This window comes from Lichenostomus cassidix, chromosome 2 (genome assembly GCF_008360975.1).
Source record: "Lichenostomus cassidix isolate B80296 chromosome 2, HeHo_3.0, whole genome shotgun sequence".
In the NCBI taxonomy this organism is placed as follows: Eukaryota; Metazoa; Chordata; class Aves; order Passeriformes; family Meliphagidae; genus Lichenostomus; species Lichenostomus cassidix.
The window spans coordinates 117,720,893-117,739,113 of record NC_139482.1 but is presented as its reverse complement, the minus strand read 5'-3'; the positions used below and the strand labels follow the sequence as shown (position 1 = coordinate 117,739,113).

The 18,221-nt window shown below is 40.3% G+C and overlaps 1 long non-coding RNA gene across 1 annotated transcript; it reads right to left on the bottom strand.

Moving 5' to 3' along the window:
• Window positions 1-7,485: 7,485 nt before the first annotated feature.
• LOC146442102 (uncharacterized) lies at window positions 7,486-17,109 on the bottom strand. Its single transcript, XR_014849557.1, has 4 exons — window positions 16,994-17,109; window positions 15,755-15,858; window positions 10,285-10,379; window positions 7,486-7,698 (listed from the first exon to the last, which is right to left on the bottom strand). It is a non-coding gene; the product is annotated as an uncharacterized LOC146442102 (long non-coding RNA).
• Between the last annotated feature and the right edge of the window lie 1,112 nt (window positions 17,110-18,221).

Sequence of the window (18,221 nt, the reverse complement as noted above, 5' to 3'; positions counted from 1 at the left end):
TGAGTACAGGACAACAGAATAGAAAGCTGGTTATGGGAAAAGTGAATTTATTTTATGATCATATGTACAGTTTATCACTCAACACAATAAAAAGTACATGAACAGCAAAACACCATTTATTAACCCAGCAGTCAAAATCACATATATAGTGATTATGTGAAATCCAGAAGTTACGCTTCCATTGATTATTGATAGAATAATTATAACCACTTCTGTAACTTGGAAAACAACATCTGGGGGTTTATTTAATAGCTTTTAATTTTTATAAACAAACCTCTGAGATTAATAGGAAAGAAACAGGTCCATGCCTCTTCCAAGTCACTCTTCCCAAAAAGAAGTATTACAAATTACAATAAATCATCATTCATAAACTGGTTTTTAAAATGGCCTTTAGAGGTCAAAAAAGGTATTGAGCTTTGCTGCAAACCTTGAAGAAAGAGCACTGCTGATGGCTGAAACTTCTTTTGTATTTTCCAGAAGTTGCTTCAAAAAGGTCAGTGTATTTGGTCACTCATAACATATAAAGCCTATGCAAAACTGCAGCTCCTTTTTGAGAACTGCAGTAGCTTATCTGAAATTTGAATTGGAAGAGTCCAAATGACCTTGAATGCCAACATGCATTTATATCCAGAGCCAGTCCACTTGTCTATAAGAAACAGCATTGTACAGATTGAGCTGCCTACTCGAGGAGGGCACAGAATAGTCCTTGATGGATAAGACTATGTCTAATTCTTAGGGTTGGGAAGAAAATTTTGTATTTCCTATGAAAAGTAAGTCAATATTCAAGTGCTCCAGTTTATTTCTGTTAAACAATCCCTTCACTGTTTATATTTACATTCATCTTAATGGCGCCAGAGAATAAGATACTCAGTAGCATTGGTAGGGTAATGAGTACTTTTGTAAGCACTTTAACCTTTCCTTCGGTTGTGAAAACTACTGTATCATTTCCATAGTTCACTGTTTTGTAGCAGTCACATTCAGTCTCACACATGCATTCATGTTTTGAATTTTATGTCAAAAAGCCAGATATTACCATCTTTCAATAGCTCTTAAATGATGGTAAAACACCAGAACAATATCTCAGATGCATAGAGATACAACTATTGTTCTGCTGTAGAAAACATAATAAGATAATAGAGATTTAAATAAATTACAGAAAGACTTTTTAAAATATAAACCCTGTGATATTAGGTACACTTCTTAAAAAAAATTAAATGCTCACAACACAAAATAATTTGTAAGTTTGTTGAAAATTTAAACATCTTCTGTCCACAGAAGATGTAGATGATTTGCCATGTGCATAATATATGCCCAAATCTCATAATCACTCAGGATAAAAAATTCAGGTCCAAACAGCTGTAAATACCTTCTCCTTCACTGTGTAGGAGGGAAGCTGGGTGTGGAGAGAGCTGCCTTCTGAGTGACTGCATCAAGAGACCTTCCAGCCCTATCAGCACCACCAAGTTGGGACTACTGATGCTGTTGGTGGGTCTGTCTTGGAGGAAGTGGAACAACTCCAAAGTGGTTTTCAGACTCCTTGGCTGAACATGCCTGTTGCCCCAAGCATGATGTGCTGGTTGAGCAGTTTGTCAGAAATTCACAGCCTTAGACTGCTCAGGGTGAAAAAAGGGCTTGCCTTAACAACAAGGTCTTCTGTTAACATCTGCAAGTTTGGGAACTAGCAGTGAGCTAACACATGGTTCTCCTTAGAAAATGATGTTTGGGGCAAGGACATTGAGAATTGGGAAATCTTTAGCCCCTGAATGCTTGTCCTTGCCTGACAGGCAGGAGCAGTCAAGCAGAAAGTCTCAGTTCTTTCCACTTATAAGGTGGAGGTCCTTTCAAGCCCTCTTGTGAGAGACCACGGCAAGCACAGCAGGGCTTGCCCTTGGATTCAGACATCAGGGAATGCACTCATAAATAATAGATTCAAATGTTAATTAAAAAAATCTGCCACTGTCCCCAGCCATGCAGAAAGCATACTTTGCCTGTGACAAGGAAAATCCATCCATTGCCATAAAAATGTGGGGTAATATATTCCATCAGTGCTGTCTGCTCTGAGAGTCCAGCCATTTTAGCACTGCTTGGCCTTTTTGAAAAAGACATGTGGCAGAATACCGATAACAATGAAATATTTTATACTACCTCTAGGTCTGTAGGAGCATATACTTTATATAAAATAATAGATAACAGCTTCTGAAATAAATACTGTGCTATGACTGGGAGCAGGTGTTTTAGTCTTTTGTGCTAACTATGATGTGCCAGGCTATTCCTCTGCATACCAGGATGGATCGATGCTGGGAGGAGTGTCTCTTTTTTTAACCAATTAATGAAACCTTTTTTCCCAATTCTGAGCAGAATATCAAGTTAGGCCTGAAAAAACATACATACAAAAGAGTCTGATAAAATTAGATTTTAAAAAGAGATTCTTCAGTTTTCTTGAAAATAATGCAGCTGTTAAAATCAGAGCCATAATTTTCAGGTGGCTTATTATTTTCAGCATGTCATAACTGAAAAAAAACCATTATAGCAGCCTTGAAAGCTGAGCAGAGATGACTGATCTACTCACCGTTTAATTTCCTTTGTTTCATTTCACTTTGTTTCTAGATTGAGAAAATCTGTTGATTGGGCTGAATTGATGGAGTACAGTCAAAAAAGCTGAGTGTAAAGGATTTTTCTGTGCCTAATGAGCTAGAAATAGCTACTTTAAAAAAAAAAGTAGCTTCATCTATTTTAAGTTCTTTATACAGACTAATTGCTTTACACTGTTTGAATGAAATTATCACATTCACAGAGATGGTTTGGAAGGATGTATTGCTATTTTGTAGTGAACCAGCCAGTTTTCTAGGGGTTAAAATCTTGAAATGCCTACTAGTGTTGCAGGAGAACAAGAGCTGCTCTTTGGCTGTGATAGCACAAAATCTGTACTTGAGCCTTCTCTAAATTTGCTCTATCATGCTGCGTGCACCTCCATTTTTCTCCCTCCATTTTAAAAAAGAAGTGAATTCTGTCTGTTGGTGATGACTTTAGGCTATAAAAGAGCCTAACTTGTGATACTAAATTTACATTATGAACCTGTTAACATGTGTGAACTTCCCTACATACCTACGCAGAGCCATTCACACACAAACACTGTGTCTGGCTGCACAATGTGTCCTGTGTGATGGTTTATGTAATGGTGTAGCTGCAATTCTTGGCAACCACAGGGCTGCTGATGGCAGGCAGCATGTGTTCAGCAGCTCTGCTTTGCCTGCTGTAAGCACATGCAAGTTCAGCTCGTCTGGCCAGTTCCCTAAAAGCCCTTTGACACCATTTCACTGTGCAACACAGGAAGTTCTCACTTCTACTGCAGTTTGTCTCTGTGGGTTACCTGCCACTGCTGTTGACACACCACCTACGAGCTCCCCTCCTGGGCCAAGCCCTTTGTGTGCTGCACCCTACACAGCTCAGAGGTCAGGTTTTGCTATTATGAATATTAGGGCAGAGACTGTGAGAGGGTGTTATGCCCCCTACTCACAATGTGGATTGCATCCCAGGAAGCTTTAATTACCTTGTGCATAATGAAGAAGGTCCTATACCATTGCCCAGAGTGAACAAAGGGGTGTCTGGGATTGTGCCTGGAAAGTCTGGAAGCATTAAGGAGAACACTGGAGAGCCTACAGGCCCATACCCACTGCCATCAGGTATTTTGGAACTGCTTCAGCCCATGGACAATTCTTCTATATATTAACCATTTGCAGGAACACATTTTTAAAATAGTAATTTTAGACAAAGAAACCCCTCATCTTACACATGTTAAAGATTTTCTTTAGAAGTTTTTGTATTTATTTCAATGGGGTTTCTTTTCTGAGAAATGAAACCTCCTCTAAGAAGCTGGGGTAGAAATAATGTGAAGTTGCTGTCATGCTGAAGGCTGTTTAGGGAGCCAGTGGAATGCAATCCACTACCTGTCAAACACACACTGCAGATAATAAGTGCAACCTTCAGCAGAGGTCTCAGCAGAGACCTCACTGTAAACGTGTCTGAAGACTGGGATATTCCTCAGATAGCAGTTTTGATGTAGAGTGGCTAATGAAGGTTGGGAAGCTCTTCTACAACTCTCTCCTCTTGAGCTGAGAGTAGGAACATCACGTTCCATTCCACAGCTGTCAGGACTGCACTTTTCAAAAAAACATTAGTCTGTGTCAGAGTTTTAGCAGAGAAAGGAAGGTCCCTATTCATTTCACACTCCTCTGCACAGCACCAGGGGAAGGACTCCTTTGCTGGTGTGCCTGGCTGCAGATCCACTGGCACTCAGCCCATCAGAAACAGCATTGTTTGAAATTGATGCCTTGTTTTTCTTTTGCCTTTATGAAAATCATAAACAACCCATTGGTGCTAATGCCTGAATATACACAAGAATAACTCTCTCCTGTTTAGGTGTCTGTTGAAGGTCACACAAAAAGCTGATATCTTGAAAATTACTTTTTGGATTCAGCAATTTCCATTCTGCTGAAAACTAACTGTTTGTATGTACATGGGGGAAAAATAATCCCAGAAGACAAATTATTAATAGAAAGTTTTATCCAAAACCATACCAAGTACAGTATGTATTGTTTTCATAGTCTAATTCTGAATGCACAGACCAAAGGCGGAACATTTGGAGTATGTTTTCTATTTTCACTTGGTATCAGGACTAAAAATAAGGACAAAGGACAGAAGTCTATAACATGGAATAGAGGAAAAATCCAAATTAAGTGGCAAGACTATGCGCCCTAACAGCAGCAGAGATTAACTAGTATAAAAAGGCATTTTTATTTTTAATAATAAAATCAGCAAAGCAGCAATACCTTAGAAAGATGAAAGAAAATAGTGTTGAATAATGTTGATGTTTGAAAAACCCAGAGCTGCTTGGGTCAGATGAGATACTGTGAGAGTGAACAGCTATCAGTGACTAAACAAACAGGTGGAAGAACAAAACTTAGAAAAAAATTTGGCAAACAAGCAAAGACTAATCATTTAGATTGAATGACACTCTGTGAGGAGTATAAAAATAACTTCTTCCTAAATAAGTAAAGTAAACAGATACTGCAGGGATTATTTCTAAAAGTAACAAGCAGAGAAGATGAGACAGACACTAAAATGAAGAAAATAACTCCTCTGTTCATCTGATGGTGTCAAAGCCCACAATCAAGCTTCTTTTACCTAAAAAAAATTTACCTGCCTTTGGAGTACACCCATGGGGACAAGGTAAATTAATATTCAGGGACCATGTCACATAATTAATTTTTGGTGTATGTGGATACTAGAAAGAGGTAAAAGGTATCTATCTAGTAATGCTTAGAAAAAGCACCTTACCTGGCAATAAACCTTACCTGGCAAGACCAGTGTTTCCCACTCCATGCAAATTTGCACTTCACCTCTCCAGCTGTACTTGTGGATAAAGCCTAACACAGCAAAGCCAGATTGGTAGCTGCTGTGTGAAGAAGCAGAGCAGTAGACTCTGTACAGAAGTATCAGAAGTTGTCTGCACTGTATTTGGGGGTTTTTCCACAAGGGAACATGCATAAGTTTAAAAAGTACCATGTAGGTCCTATAAGATAGAGGAAACTGAAAGAGGGTTAAAGATTAGCTTCCCTCACATAAAGCCTCACTTGTCATAAAATTCATCAAAATATTAATCCCACTCCATAGTAGAAATGCATTTCTTCTTCCACTTTTCATTGAACACCCACAATGCCACACAACAATGATTTTTATCAATTTTCCTGCATTTCAATGCACTTTCATAAGTACATAGCTTTTCAAGAGCAGATTGATAGCATAGATGAAAAGGATAAAGTTACAGCACAACCAGTATACAGTATGAAATTAAAGACGTAATAAATTCCAAGCAAAAACCAGCACTGGAACCCAGGAGATGAGGCTTCTACAGGAATGTTTCCAAGGAAGCCTTTCTTAGGCTTCCCTAAATCTTGACAATGTGTATCTATTTAAATCACACTTATTGCTCAGATTCACTGGAGTACAGAAGTCAAGGCTGTAAAGAAAGCGAAAACTATTGGATGTTTATCATTTTGCTTGCCATTCAGTGTGAGAAAGTATTTAATATAGCCGGAGTCACTCTATTTGCCTATTATACACCTATTTTAAAAAGCAACAATAAATAAATAATAACCTTTAAACCATGCAAGTTTGTTATACAAAGGAGTATTACCTTTCTAGGCTCACACACTTCAATTACAAATCTCTCTGTACTTCACATTAGGTGTTCCCTGGCAATTACATTCACTACCATGAAAAAGATCCAAGCCTTTAACAGCCTGATAACAGTCTGATCACTTTATTTCAGCATATTGACAAAAAGTGGCAATAATCCTTCAGCCAAAAGCTTTAATTCAGATTTCTGAGATATACCAGTAAATCCACCCATTCTTTCATGTCTGATAAAAAAACCAAACTAGGCACCCTCATACCTACTGCTGGTGTAGAGTAATGCAGGATACTAAGGAAGAAAAAGGTGTTAGAGTTATAGGCTTACCAATGCTGCCATTCACCTTGTGTTTTTCTGTATTAATTCCCTGGGGTGGCAGGCCTCAACCTTCACCTGTCTGGGAGAAAAAATTCATTATTTTCTGCTCTGAAGATGGGATTTAACTCATCTGACTTCAACTGTGTCAAAGCTATTCATCTAAACTCAACTGGTTCCCTCTGTTGTTGGTAGAGAAAAGTAAAGGCTGTAGAAGATGACAGGTCACATCTACCTTACACTTGGTGCCATCGGTGCTGCATGAGTTACTCATTAGATGTCAGTCTTTTTGCATAGCAAGAGTCATTCTATGATTCTTCAAAATAAATGTTATTTATTTTAGCCATAAATATTTGTCTAATAGAAAATAATGTACACATAATCAGCAAACTGTGTATATGTGTTTCTGTCACATAACTTCAACTCTAACTCAGGCAGACCTAATTTATTCAGCCACCACAAGTGAAGCCTGGCATCTTTCAGGTGCTGTGGACCATGAATGCTTCTCCTTTTCTGTCTCTCATGTCTCTTTTAATCCCACCTGCTATTTTTGTTACTCTACATTCACATTTCATTTCTTGTCCTTGTATTTGGCTGGAGAGGGAGACAAAAATATCCTTGTATTTTGCTGGAGAGGGAGATAAATGTTAGCCATCTAACACTAGTCTATATGAGTTAGGTGCTTGGTGAATTATTATTCTTCTTCTTTTTTTTTCCTGGACAGATTTTTTAGAAGTTAAACAAATGCTACTATACAGAATACAGAAAATACCAAAGACACACAGTATAATGATACATGAATAATCAAGCAATGCAGAGTACACAGATTCTATCATAGGGCAGTTCCAAATCTGTCACTGAAAATAGCAAATTCCAGGGTTGTTAAGACCTTGTGGATTTTACCCCAGCAGCTGCCTGGCTGTCGGCTGCCTGCTGAATCCATAGGAGACACCCCTGTAAACAGTCAGTCTCCTCTGTTAATTATCTCTTTTTCTTGTTTCTAGCAGGAATTACATGGTATTTAAAGACAACTGAGTTTAAAGTGAAAACGTTATCTTATTTTTATAAGAAACTCCATGCTTGATGCAAACACTCAGTAATGGAGACTGGTAAACAAATATTCAAAGTAAGCTTTACCCTCTTCAGCTTCCCACTGCAGAAACCAATCTTCTTCTTGCAAAAGCCAATACCTTCATTAGAAAGAAAATTCACTCTGAGTTTTTTATGAGCAAGAGAACTAAAATGTAGTCACAGGTTCATGGTAAAACATTTATCAGAATTGTGTGTGTGAAATAAATACTTTCTAGTGAACAACATAGTAAAAACAACCTCAGAATTTATGCACAGAACTAGTGATTACAGATTTCTGTGTTCTGTGATTTTTTTTTTTTTAACTGATGTTTTTGCAATTATTGCAACGTTTAGGTTTGCAACTACACTGGAATGCTTTAATATTTTATTTCACAGAGTGACCACATTTACCAAATGTGCACAAATGCGCAAAGCTTGCCTATAAGACATTGCTGTTACCCTCAGATTTTTAAACCAGAGAACAGTCAGCTCCCATAGAGGGCTCACACCTATTTCAAAGGACACAACCTCATTCTTATACAGTACACTGTGAATTTAAAGCAAATTTGCATTTTAATCTTCTTCCTTTGATACAGCACTACGGTAAAAAGTGAAAATATGAACTTAAGCCTCCACAAACTTGGGTGAAATTCTAATCGGGTCTCATATGATGTGACATGAATGCCTCTAATTGCTATTATATAGAGAAGCATGACTGTGTACCCTTCTTTACATTCTTCTCAATGAACTATTATGCCTCAGGATTAAGGAAGTTATCTTGAAGGTGCCACATACACTGCTGCACCAAAAAAGGCAGAAATTCCAGGTGCCCATGCTGCATGTTCTGGTTTCTAAGTATCCACACATGGACTAACCTCATGCATGTGAGAGAGCTGACTGCCAGCATGCTTCATTTTGAAAAACTGCACCACATTGCATTCTTCTTAGATCTGTGTTCATGCCATTTGTGCACTTTAATATCCTACATATTATTTCTATTCTAGAACGGTGAGCAAAGGAGAAGCAATGTGCTGACAAGAGTTTAAATCAGGAAATCTTTAGGAAGGAGAAACTAATGAATAGAAGTGGTTTGGCAGGTGATCATTTTAAGGATGACACCTGCAGCAGTCCAGAGGAGTAACCCCATCACGTGGATACCAAGTAGACCAATTCAAGCTCCACTGCTATAACCTGCTGTTAAATAAACGTAGCTAAGCTTTTGTTGCAAAACATATCTAGTCCCAGAGCTAGCCAAGGAAGTAAGTTTGGCCCAGGTACATGTAAAACACCATAAAGATTATCGTCAATGTTGATTTGTATTGTTATGTATCTATTACAAGGGCCCTGTAGAATTATCTGCTGCATGTCTCACACTACAGTAAATGAGATTTGTACCAGCCTAACAATGTTTGTTTGGCTTTTTTAGCTACAGGCAATTATAAATTGAACTTCAACCGTACCAGTGGAACAGCAAAATTCTCTGACAGCCACTGTCCCTACTTCTGTTCAGGAAGACTTAAAATTATAAAACAAAGAAACAGCACACAATAAAAACCTACAGATACCAAATCTTAATCTTCCAGGTCTGCCTGGATCAAAACCCAGACAGCAGCAGATTTCAATGTAATGTAAAACAATGCATCATACGTGCTGTGAACCAGTCAGTTCAGTTTTTCATGATCCATACTGCACATCAGCTGTGACACTTGACTTGAAACTAGAAACATATTAGAAGTCTAATCAAAATTGCTGCAGGTGTTTCAAAATGTCTTTTAAAAATATTTGACTGAATACGCATCTAGTAAACAGTTAGCTAACTGGCATATTAGAATGAATCACTGCAGTGCTTCTTTAATGTCTTTCTTTTAGGCAAAAGTATCCATAACTCCCATTAAATTTTATCTTTCAAGTTATTCATATTAAAAATCTTTCATTCATGTGATGAAGCCCACAGTTTATAAAGTATATGCTCAAACATCAGTTATTGCATTTTTGACAGGAAATGACCCACTGCAGTTGCTGCAGAAAACAATCAGGCAGATTCAAAGATAATTTCATGGCATTTAAAAGTGGTTATTGCTTCAGTCTCATTGTTTCGCACCTTAATTCACATGACTTTTAAGACCTCTCTATCTAAGCATTTCAACACGGATATTAAAGTACTTGGAAACCACCCTTGTTATTCATTTGACTTACCCTGCCCAGAGATTAAAGGGATATTTTCCTCCAGCTGAATTCCATTCAACTTTTCTCAGTCGATTTTCATTTTCAACTGTTCTTTTGTTATTAGCAGCTTATTGAAAGCGAGCTGCATAAACCTTTGAAAACGCTCAAGTTCTAAAGTGCTACATTGAATTCACCTCAGATCAAGGGGAAAAGAGTCACTCAGCATATAAAAATTAGGTTCAGACTAATCTTTCATGCACCCAATATCTAGGCTATTTAATTACTAATCTGTAGGACTACTCAGCATGCATTACACTGGTCATGTCACATCAGTCACAAAGACCTGCAGGATACCGCAGCTAGGATATAAAGGTGGAACAGTTATCATTTTCAGTAAATTTGTTACTTTTCTAATTTGTCAGAATATTGCCATTTTTTGAACTGACACTGGAGATTAAGAATGTGTGATAAGATATATACTACAGTAGTCTTTCCTATTATACAGGTGTTTAGGGAGGTAATTAATTAACCAGGCTCACCCACAGAGTAATCCAGGAAATCCATAAGGTAGTGACAGCACCTCCCAGGAAAAAGGGCAATCATGTTGTGGCTCCCTCCTCTTCAATAGTTTCTCCTGGGAATCCAATAATAGTTCCTTAGCAATTTTATCTTCTGGACTTGGCTGGGAGAAGCAATAAATCAGTGGATCTTGTTGCTAGTTTTGCCATACATTCTCCAAATGTCTTCTTTTGCAGTGCAAAGGCTCTGAGGAAATTGCTGAAGCTTTATATTCTTGTCATTTAGAGACAGAAATATTTGCCATCATGAAGTAGTCACTACAGTGGCTTAGATTTACCTTTGTGTTTGCATAGCCTCACCTAAAACAATAACTGTATAGTAGGTTCCTGGTTCAGGGTGAAGATGTTCTCTTCATTATTATGTTCCCCAAAAACCCCACTCTTCTTCAATAGTGTCTCAGAAAATCACCTTTTTAGACAGTTAGGGCTGATACATCCATAATCAGGTCCTCAAGAGTGAAAAACTACTAAAGAAACTCTTTCAAAAACCCTGTATGACCATTTTTTTAAACCCATTTCCTTCTGTCTTTAAGATGGATACACATTTTCCTTCTTTATTCACAGTATTAGGGAATGGAATGCTAGGATGTCATGGAAGCTGGGAACTGAATTATTTATCTGTTAGCAGGAGCAAGATGCAGAAGAAAAAGCAAGTTGAGAACTCCTATAGGTAAGCTAGAAGAAAATGTATTCCCACAGAAAAAGACCTAGAAAAAGGAATCATATCCCATCAAGTGCACTGGTATAACTTCCAGCACATAAATTCAAGCTACAGCTGGGAGCCTTTGATATGCTCTCACAGTTTTCAGCCACAATTCAAAACTTTATTCCATCAACCACAAGAGGTGGGATTTTTTCTTCACTGCTCTCCGACATTTTTCCTACATGTCACAAACCGACAAATAGCATGCTTTGCTAGGAGTATATTTCCTCACTTAACTGTAGTATCAGGAATCTATTTCAATACAGCAAGAGTCTGAACTTTTTAGCTTTAAGGTATGAATTTGTCACCTTGAAAAAGCCTCCTCACAGAGATGGATGTTTATTTCCTTACTGGTCATTCCAAGGTGTTACATGCTTTTGTACGAATGTTTGGAACAAACCTACCTACTGGTGCATATTCCCTCTGCCAGCAAACATTTGCTTTTTCCTCATTCAGTGTAACAGTGGATATACTGCAACCTGTTAGAATCCTCATGCTATGAACAAACTGACCTCTTCAATTCAGCTCCACAATTTATGCAAAAAAAAGCCCCAAATAACAAAAAAAACCTTTTAAAAATTAAAGTACATTTATGGTGAGTGTATCTCTTGCAGTTTGGTTGACAGACTGTGATCCTTTACATAATGCAATACCCTGAATATTCTGGATTATGCCCCATATATTTTTAGAAAGGTGGCAGCCCTATGAGTCCACATAGGAACACAGAGGAATACCTGGTTTGTACCTCAGTATTACATGACCAAGCACCACCAGCAGACTTGTTATATCTTAAGCATTCAGTAAGAATCTTGGAAACTTTTCCACCAAGGTGTCTGCAGTTGAGAGCATAATCACAGCTTCTCTCTTGTTCCAGGTTCCCATCTGTCAGATCCATCTGGACTCTGATCCATCACGCACTGATTATCTGCATCTGGTACATGAAAACAGGATGGGAACAGATGCAAAGTACTATACAGGAGCTAAAGTAGGTGACAAGTGAGCCACCACGATTAAAGGTTCATATGCATTGGCAGGAATACACTAGTCCTATTTAGTGACCCATCTATCCTATAGATGGGGTTACATACAGAGACAGGGCAGAGTGCTCTCTTGCATAATGGAAATAATCAAGAAAACTTATAATATAATTAGTAGTTTAAACAATACTTTAAGTTGGTATAGACCAACACTTGCAATTAAAAACAAATTTAGTCTTATCTCTTTTTACCTGTTTTCTTGTTCCTGTTTTTTGCTAGATCAGGATATGGAATACATATCTGGATTAAAAATCTTCTGTTTCTTCTCAGGTTATTTTCAATCTAATTAAATTCTGAATATAATTCAGCACATAATTCAGAACATAACAATGCAAATGCTTACACTGACCAAGGAAGCAAGAAACATATAGGTAGGAGCAGGAAGGATTGCAGCTTCTAGTAGCAGTTCTGTCTTATTCTAACCTGAAGTGATCACAGTCTAATGATTACTGTGCTGTTTCAAAGCTCATCAAGATTATTTGAAAAGACAGTGCCACCACAAGCAGCAGCCCTCCTCATCACCCATATTCCCCACTCCCTTTCTTGTGTAAGATTTACTGAATACACTGGTAAGTCTAATCAATTAACTGATCCCACTGAAAACTAACTTTCTAATAAGACTGATTTTTGGCTGAACCAGAGATGAACTAACTGATTGCACAGTTACACAACTGGACCAACACAAGAAAGTGGATGGGCACTCATACAAGTGAAAGAGTTCCCTTTGGGAGGCAGAACAGCTGGAGATCATCAGCTTTTTCTAAGCATGAAACTTCATTTATACTATTCCCTTTAACTCCTCATCTGACTTTTAAGCAAAGGCTTCTAGTCCTAGATTTTCAGCATTTTCAAACAAGCTCTACATATAATTGTGGTATGTGAAACCAGCAGAAGCAGGTGCTAATTGTTCCCTCTCACGTGGAAAGTTCTTTATAGTTTTTTAAACAAATATCTAACACTCACTGGAAACAGTTTGAATATATGAAACAATATAAATGGCTTCTGGAATATTCTAGTTAACTGGTAAATAAAAATGTACTAGACAGTAATGTTTGCAGTGTTTCTCAAATGCACTTTTTTCTCTTGTGCTGCTCTATGTTTAAATGTTAAGGCTCCAAGAAAGCAGTGGTGGTTTTGTGCTTTTGGGCATACATACTAATATGCTACTTCTAGGTTAGTTAGAAAATATTTCTCAGGTTTGATTGGACAACTATAATATTTCATACATTATGTTGCCAGCAAGCTTAGCAATTTGAGCAGAAAAACCAATTAACAATCCTTTTCCACATCTTGAGGATTTCACCAGCAACCAAATAGGGATCACTACAGCTATGAGGATTACAGTTCTTGGGTCAGACATTTACTAGTAAAACAAATTATTAGTAAAGCAAAGAGCTGCATGCTGAAACCAAAACAATTCAGGCAGTAGAATCATTGTACATAACAAGCATTTTGGAATTCTTTGCAAGGCACTGCTGTCATATGGCACAATCTGCTCCTCAGGGCTTTGTGCTGGGGCAAGTCCTGCTTAATAACCTTATCAACAATCTGAACAAGGGAACTGAGAGCACCCTCAGTCACTTTGCAGATGACACTCAGTTGGGTGGGAGTGTTGATCTCCTGGAGAAAAGGAAGGCTCTGCAGAGGCATGTGGACAGGCTGAATCAATGGGCCAAGGCCAACTGTGTGAGGTTCAACAAGGCAACAAGGCCAATTGCCAGGTCCTGCCCTTGGGTCACAACAATCCCATGCAGTGCTACAGATTTGGGTAAGCATGGCTGGAAAGATGCCCATTGGAAAAGGACCTGGGGCTGCTGGTCAACAGTGGCTGAACATGAGTCAGTGTCTGCCTGGGTGGCCAAGAAGGCCAATGGCATCCTGGTCTGGATCAGCAATAGTGTGGCCAGCAGGACCAGGGCAGCGATTGCCTCCCTGTACTTGGCACTGGTGAGGTCACACCTCGAATCCTGTGCTGGATTCAAGGCATTAAGGTGCTGGAGCATGTCCTGAGAAGGGCAACACAGCTGGTGAAGGGTCTGAAGCACAGGACTCATGAGGAGCAGCTGAGAGAGCTGGGAGCTGAGGAGCTTTCTCTTCCTGGAGAAAAGGAGGTTCAGTAGGGCCCTTATCACACTCTACAACTACTTGAAAGGAGATTTTAGCCAGGTAGGTGTCAGCCTTTTCTCCCAAGTAACAAGTGATAGTTCAAGAGGAAATGGCCTCAAGTTGCACCAAGGGACGTTTAAATCGGACATTAATAGAAATTGCTTCACCAAAAGGATTGCCAAGATTTGGAATAGACTGCCCAGGGAAATCATTAAGTCACCATTCCTGAAGGTATTGAAAAGGCTTGTAGATGTGGCACTTAGGGACATGGTTTATTGGTGGACTTGGCAGCACTGGGTTAGGTTCAATGACCTTAAATGTCTTTCCCAGCTAAATGATTCTAATTAGGAATCCACTTAAGACAAATATTCAAAGTCTTCACCTTTTCATTCTTACGAGTTTTCTCATTCTCCTTTCACTACGGATAAGCCACTAGCTTTCAAAGTAATCAACTAAGAGTTAAACACATTCCTTATGGTCTCTGTAACAAAATCTTCCCTCAAAATGCTTCCTTGAAGACCATAACTTTTTTTAAATAATTGATCAAACATTATTTTAATAGCTGGCACACCTAGTAAATGATGCTGTCATAACAATTGACTTTATTCAAAGCATTTGGACCCAGCACACAGGCTGATCACTATTGTGGCTAGCACAGGTTTTTTCCATGAGAAGTTTTCTTGTGTTTTGTAAATAAAGATAAAGTTTGGATGTTGTTGAAACAGTGTCCCAGAACTTGGGCAGTGCAGGCTTGGCCAATCAGGCCTGGGGGAAGGCTTCTAACTGACCAATCTGGGTGACTTTTGAGAACTCTATATATGTGATGAAATCAAAACAATAAAGGTCATTCCTTCTTGCCACTGAGAACTGGTGCCTTCATTACTCTGCCAGCTGCTCAACAGCGACACACTATTCATATTGTATCCCTATATGAGGGCATGGGACTTCTTCTCTCCATATAATAGTTCCCCTGTGATTTCCATCCTTCCCATCAGCTCTGGGAAGGAAACTGAATGTTAACCTACTGGACAGGTGATTTACAGATCTCCCTGTGCAACTTCAGAAGCAGGCTCTGCACTGTTGCAGAGTTTAGGTAGTGTTTGCCTTGTGACTAGAATGTAGATGTAGATTACCAGCTGTGCCAAGCTACAAATTGAGTCAACAGAGCAGCAGTTGTTTGAAACTGAGAACAGAATTTGAAGATTCAACCCACATTAAAAAAAAACCCCAAACCAAAACAAGCATTCATATTATAGCAAGAATGAAAGACATGGAAGTGAGTCTCTTTTTGACAGGTCTTTTTCTCCAGACACTTCAGCAGCAATTCTATATGCTCAACTAAAACATATTTTACATGTAAAATTATCTGGTGTACAGAATATGAAAATAGACATTAATATGAACAAAACAGATAACTGCAGTGCTCAGTGCTCTTTATGTACAGATACCCATTGTCTTCATATAGCAAGTCTATTTCTGCTAAATGGACTGTGAAAATCAATAGCAAACTCCATTTGCTAAATAACACTTGTAAGCTCTGACTTGGCTAAGGGAATCTGGACTCAAATGGTTTGTGCAAACCTACCAAGCAAGAACTCCATGGGAATTCTTAATTCTTGCCATGTGGTCACTAGCAGGCAGCTTCAAAAGACCAAAATAATTTTGACATTTGCATTTCTGACCTTGCACCTGTGAAAAAAAAAAAGAAAAAGAAAAAAATAAGAAAATACTTAGCTAACAGGCAAAAGGTTTTCCCTAAATAAATTACTAAAAATAATTCAATTATGCTTAGCAATTTTCCTGCTGAAGACACAGTCGTTTGAATAAGTCAACGTAATCTAATACGGTCTTTTTTTTTCAGGAATCAATGTGCTTGGTGATATGAGTTCTAACTCTCTCACAAGGCTGTCATAATGCTAAAATCAGATGCCCCCTCTTCATATTTTCTGTATTGTTTTTCAGTTGGGTGGCAAAATAGCCAATGACCAGAAAAAGCCGCTGGTACAAATAAAGTCATTTCAGCAGAACAATTTTTTTGCTCCAACAGTCAGGCCTGGCATTCACCTACAGCTTCATCAGAATTCCCAGTGCATTCCTTAAATTAAAATAGAGATACCTGTAAGGCAACAAGTAATTTTGGCACAAGTAATTTCTCATTTGGGAAACTGGATTAAGCAACACTGGGCAGAATTTGCTGCCTCTTCATTAGGGGGCTGAGATCACTGTACCTAATGCAGCTACAATGACTGTGTTGTAGGTAAATAAACTGGTGCTCAAATAAACTGCTTACAAGGCATGACAGTCTGGGCAGACTCTCTCAAATGCTCCATGAGCAAGGTGTCAGGATTAACTTTGGAAGACTGTGCTCCTCACTGGTACAGCAGGACCACAGGAATAGAGAACAGACTGGGAAGGTTCACTGAATGCTCCGCGCAGAAGGTGTCGGGATTAACTTCTGAAGATTTTTTTTCCTGACTGGTACAGCAGGACCACAGGATAGAGAACAGCCTGGAAAGGTTTGCTGGGGATAACCCCTTTGCTGTGTGCTGGCTCTGTCCTGAGAGGCAAGAGATGGCCCCTGGTTTCCACAGCCACCCTTACTCTCTGCACACTGAAGCTATAGCCTTGTCCCACCCTACTTGAAAGGTGTATCTAGGACTTCTGCTCTTTAATTTCCAAGTTAATGCCTACGATTTTTTTTGGTTTTGTATCAGGTAAAAAATTTCTAACCCAGACCTGCCTTCAGTTAGTGCCAAATTCTTTTAAATACTGGTGTACCACTTCTGAGTGCAAAAGCTGACCCTATTATGTTTTTGCAGCTTACCAGTTAGCCAGGGTCCACCTGAGCTTTTCTTGGTTCTGAACCAAGCATGAGGAAATGATCGTTTTGCACTCTGGGAGGAAAAAAGACCAAACACAAAAAAAACCAAAAAAACCAAACCAAACCAAAACCAAACCAAACCAAACCAAAAAAAAAAAAAAAAAAAAAAAAAAAGAATAAAAAGAGAGAGAGAGAGTATCCAAGGAAAAAAAAAAAAGAAAAAAAATTCCCACACATTCACGAAAAAATTCCAACAATTTAATAAAGTATGAAATTATAAAAGGCATTGTCCCGTTGTAAGTGAAGGTGCAATTAAATTATTATGTTTTTCAATGCTCTGTGCCCCCAGGGAGCGTGCAGTGGGAAGACCCGCGGGGTGAGAGCGTTTCAGTTCGAGGATGCAGGCGAGAGGGAAATGACAGCACGCGAACCCGCGGATGGACGCAGCGCTCGGCGCCCGAGGGGAGGTGCGGGAAGGCGGCTACGGCACCGGGCGGGGCGGGGAGGGGCTGAGGAGCGCCCCGGGGAGCCCGGGCACCTCCCACGCCCCAAGGCGTTTCTCCCTCCCTCGGTGCCGGTGGGCTGCTTTCTGGTTGCTCCCCCTGAGCCGGAAGCCGGCCGTTTCTCGTCAGCGAAGGCGGCAGCCAGGGAAGGAGGGCAGGTTCTCTCCGAGGGAGGCCCCTTGCCCCACCCCGGCGGAGCCCGCCCTTCAGGGGCAGGTGGCGCATCCCGGGGGAGCCTTCCTCCTCCTCCGTCTCCTCCTCCACCTCCTAGCGCCGGTGGCCCGGAAGGGAAGCCCTGCCCCTCCTCCTCATCCAGCTCCCAGGTGGCAGCGGCCATCTCCGCGCGTTCCTCTCCGCTGCCTCCCGCGGCTCCGCTCCACCTGTAGCGCGGCCGCGGGGCGGGCAGAAGGCGAGTGCCCCCCGCCCTCCCGCTTCCCTCCGCCCGCCCTGCCTCCCGGGACACGGCCGCCGCTTCCTCCCGCTCCGGCTGCGGCCCTGACGTCGCTTCCTTCCAACATGGCGAGGGCAGGTTGTTGCTGCGGCCGCCGCCGCCGGTGCTGATGGAGGCGGGCGCGGGCCGGGGGCGGCTCGGGGACTGACGGGCGCCGTCCGCGCACACACGCAGCGAGGGTGGGAGGAGAAGGGAGGAGAAGGCTTCGTCCTCCCTCAGCCGCGGGGGTTGGCTGTCGGCGCCGCTCGGGCCCAGCCCAGCCTCTCCCGGGGGAGCC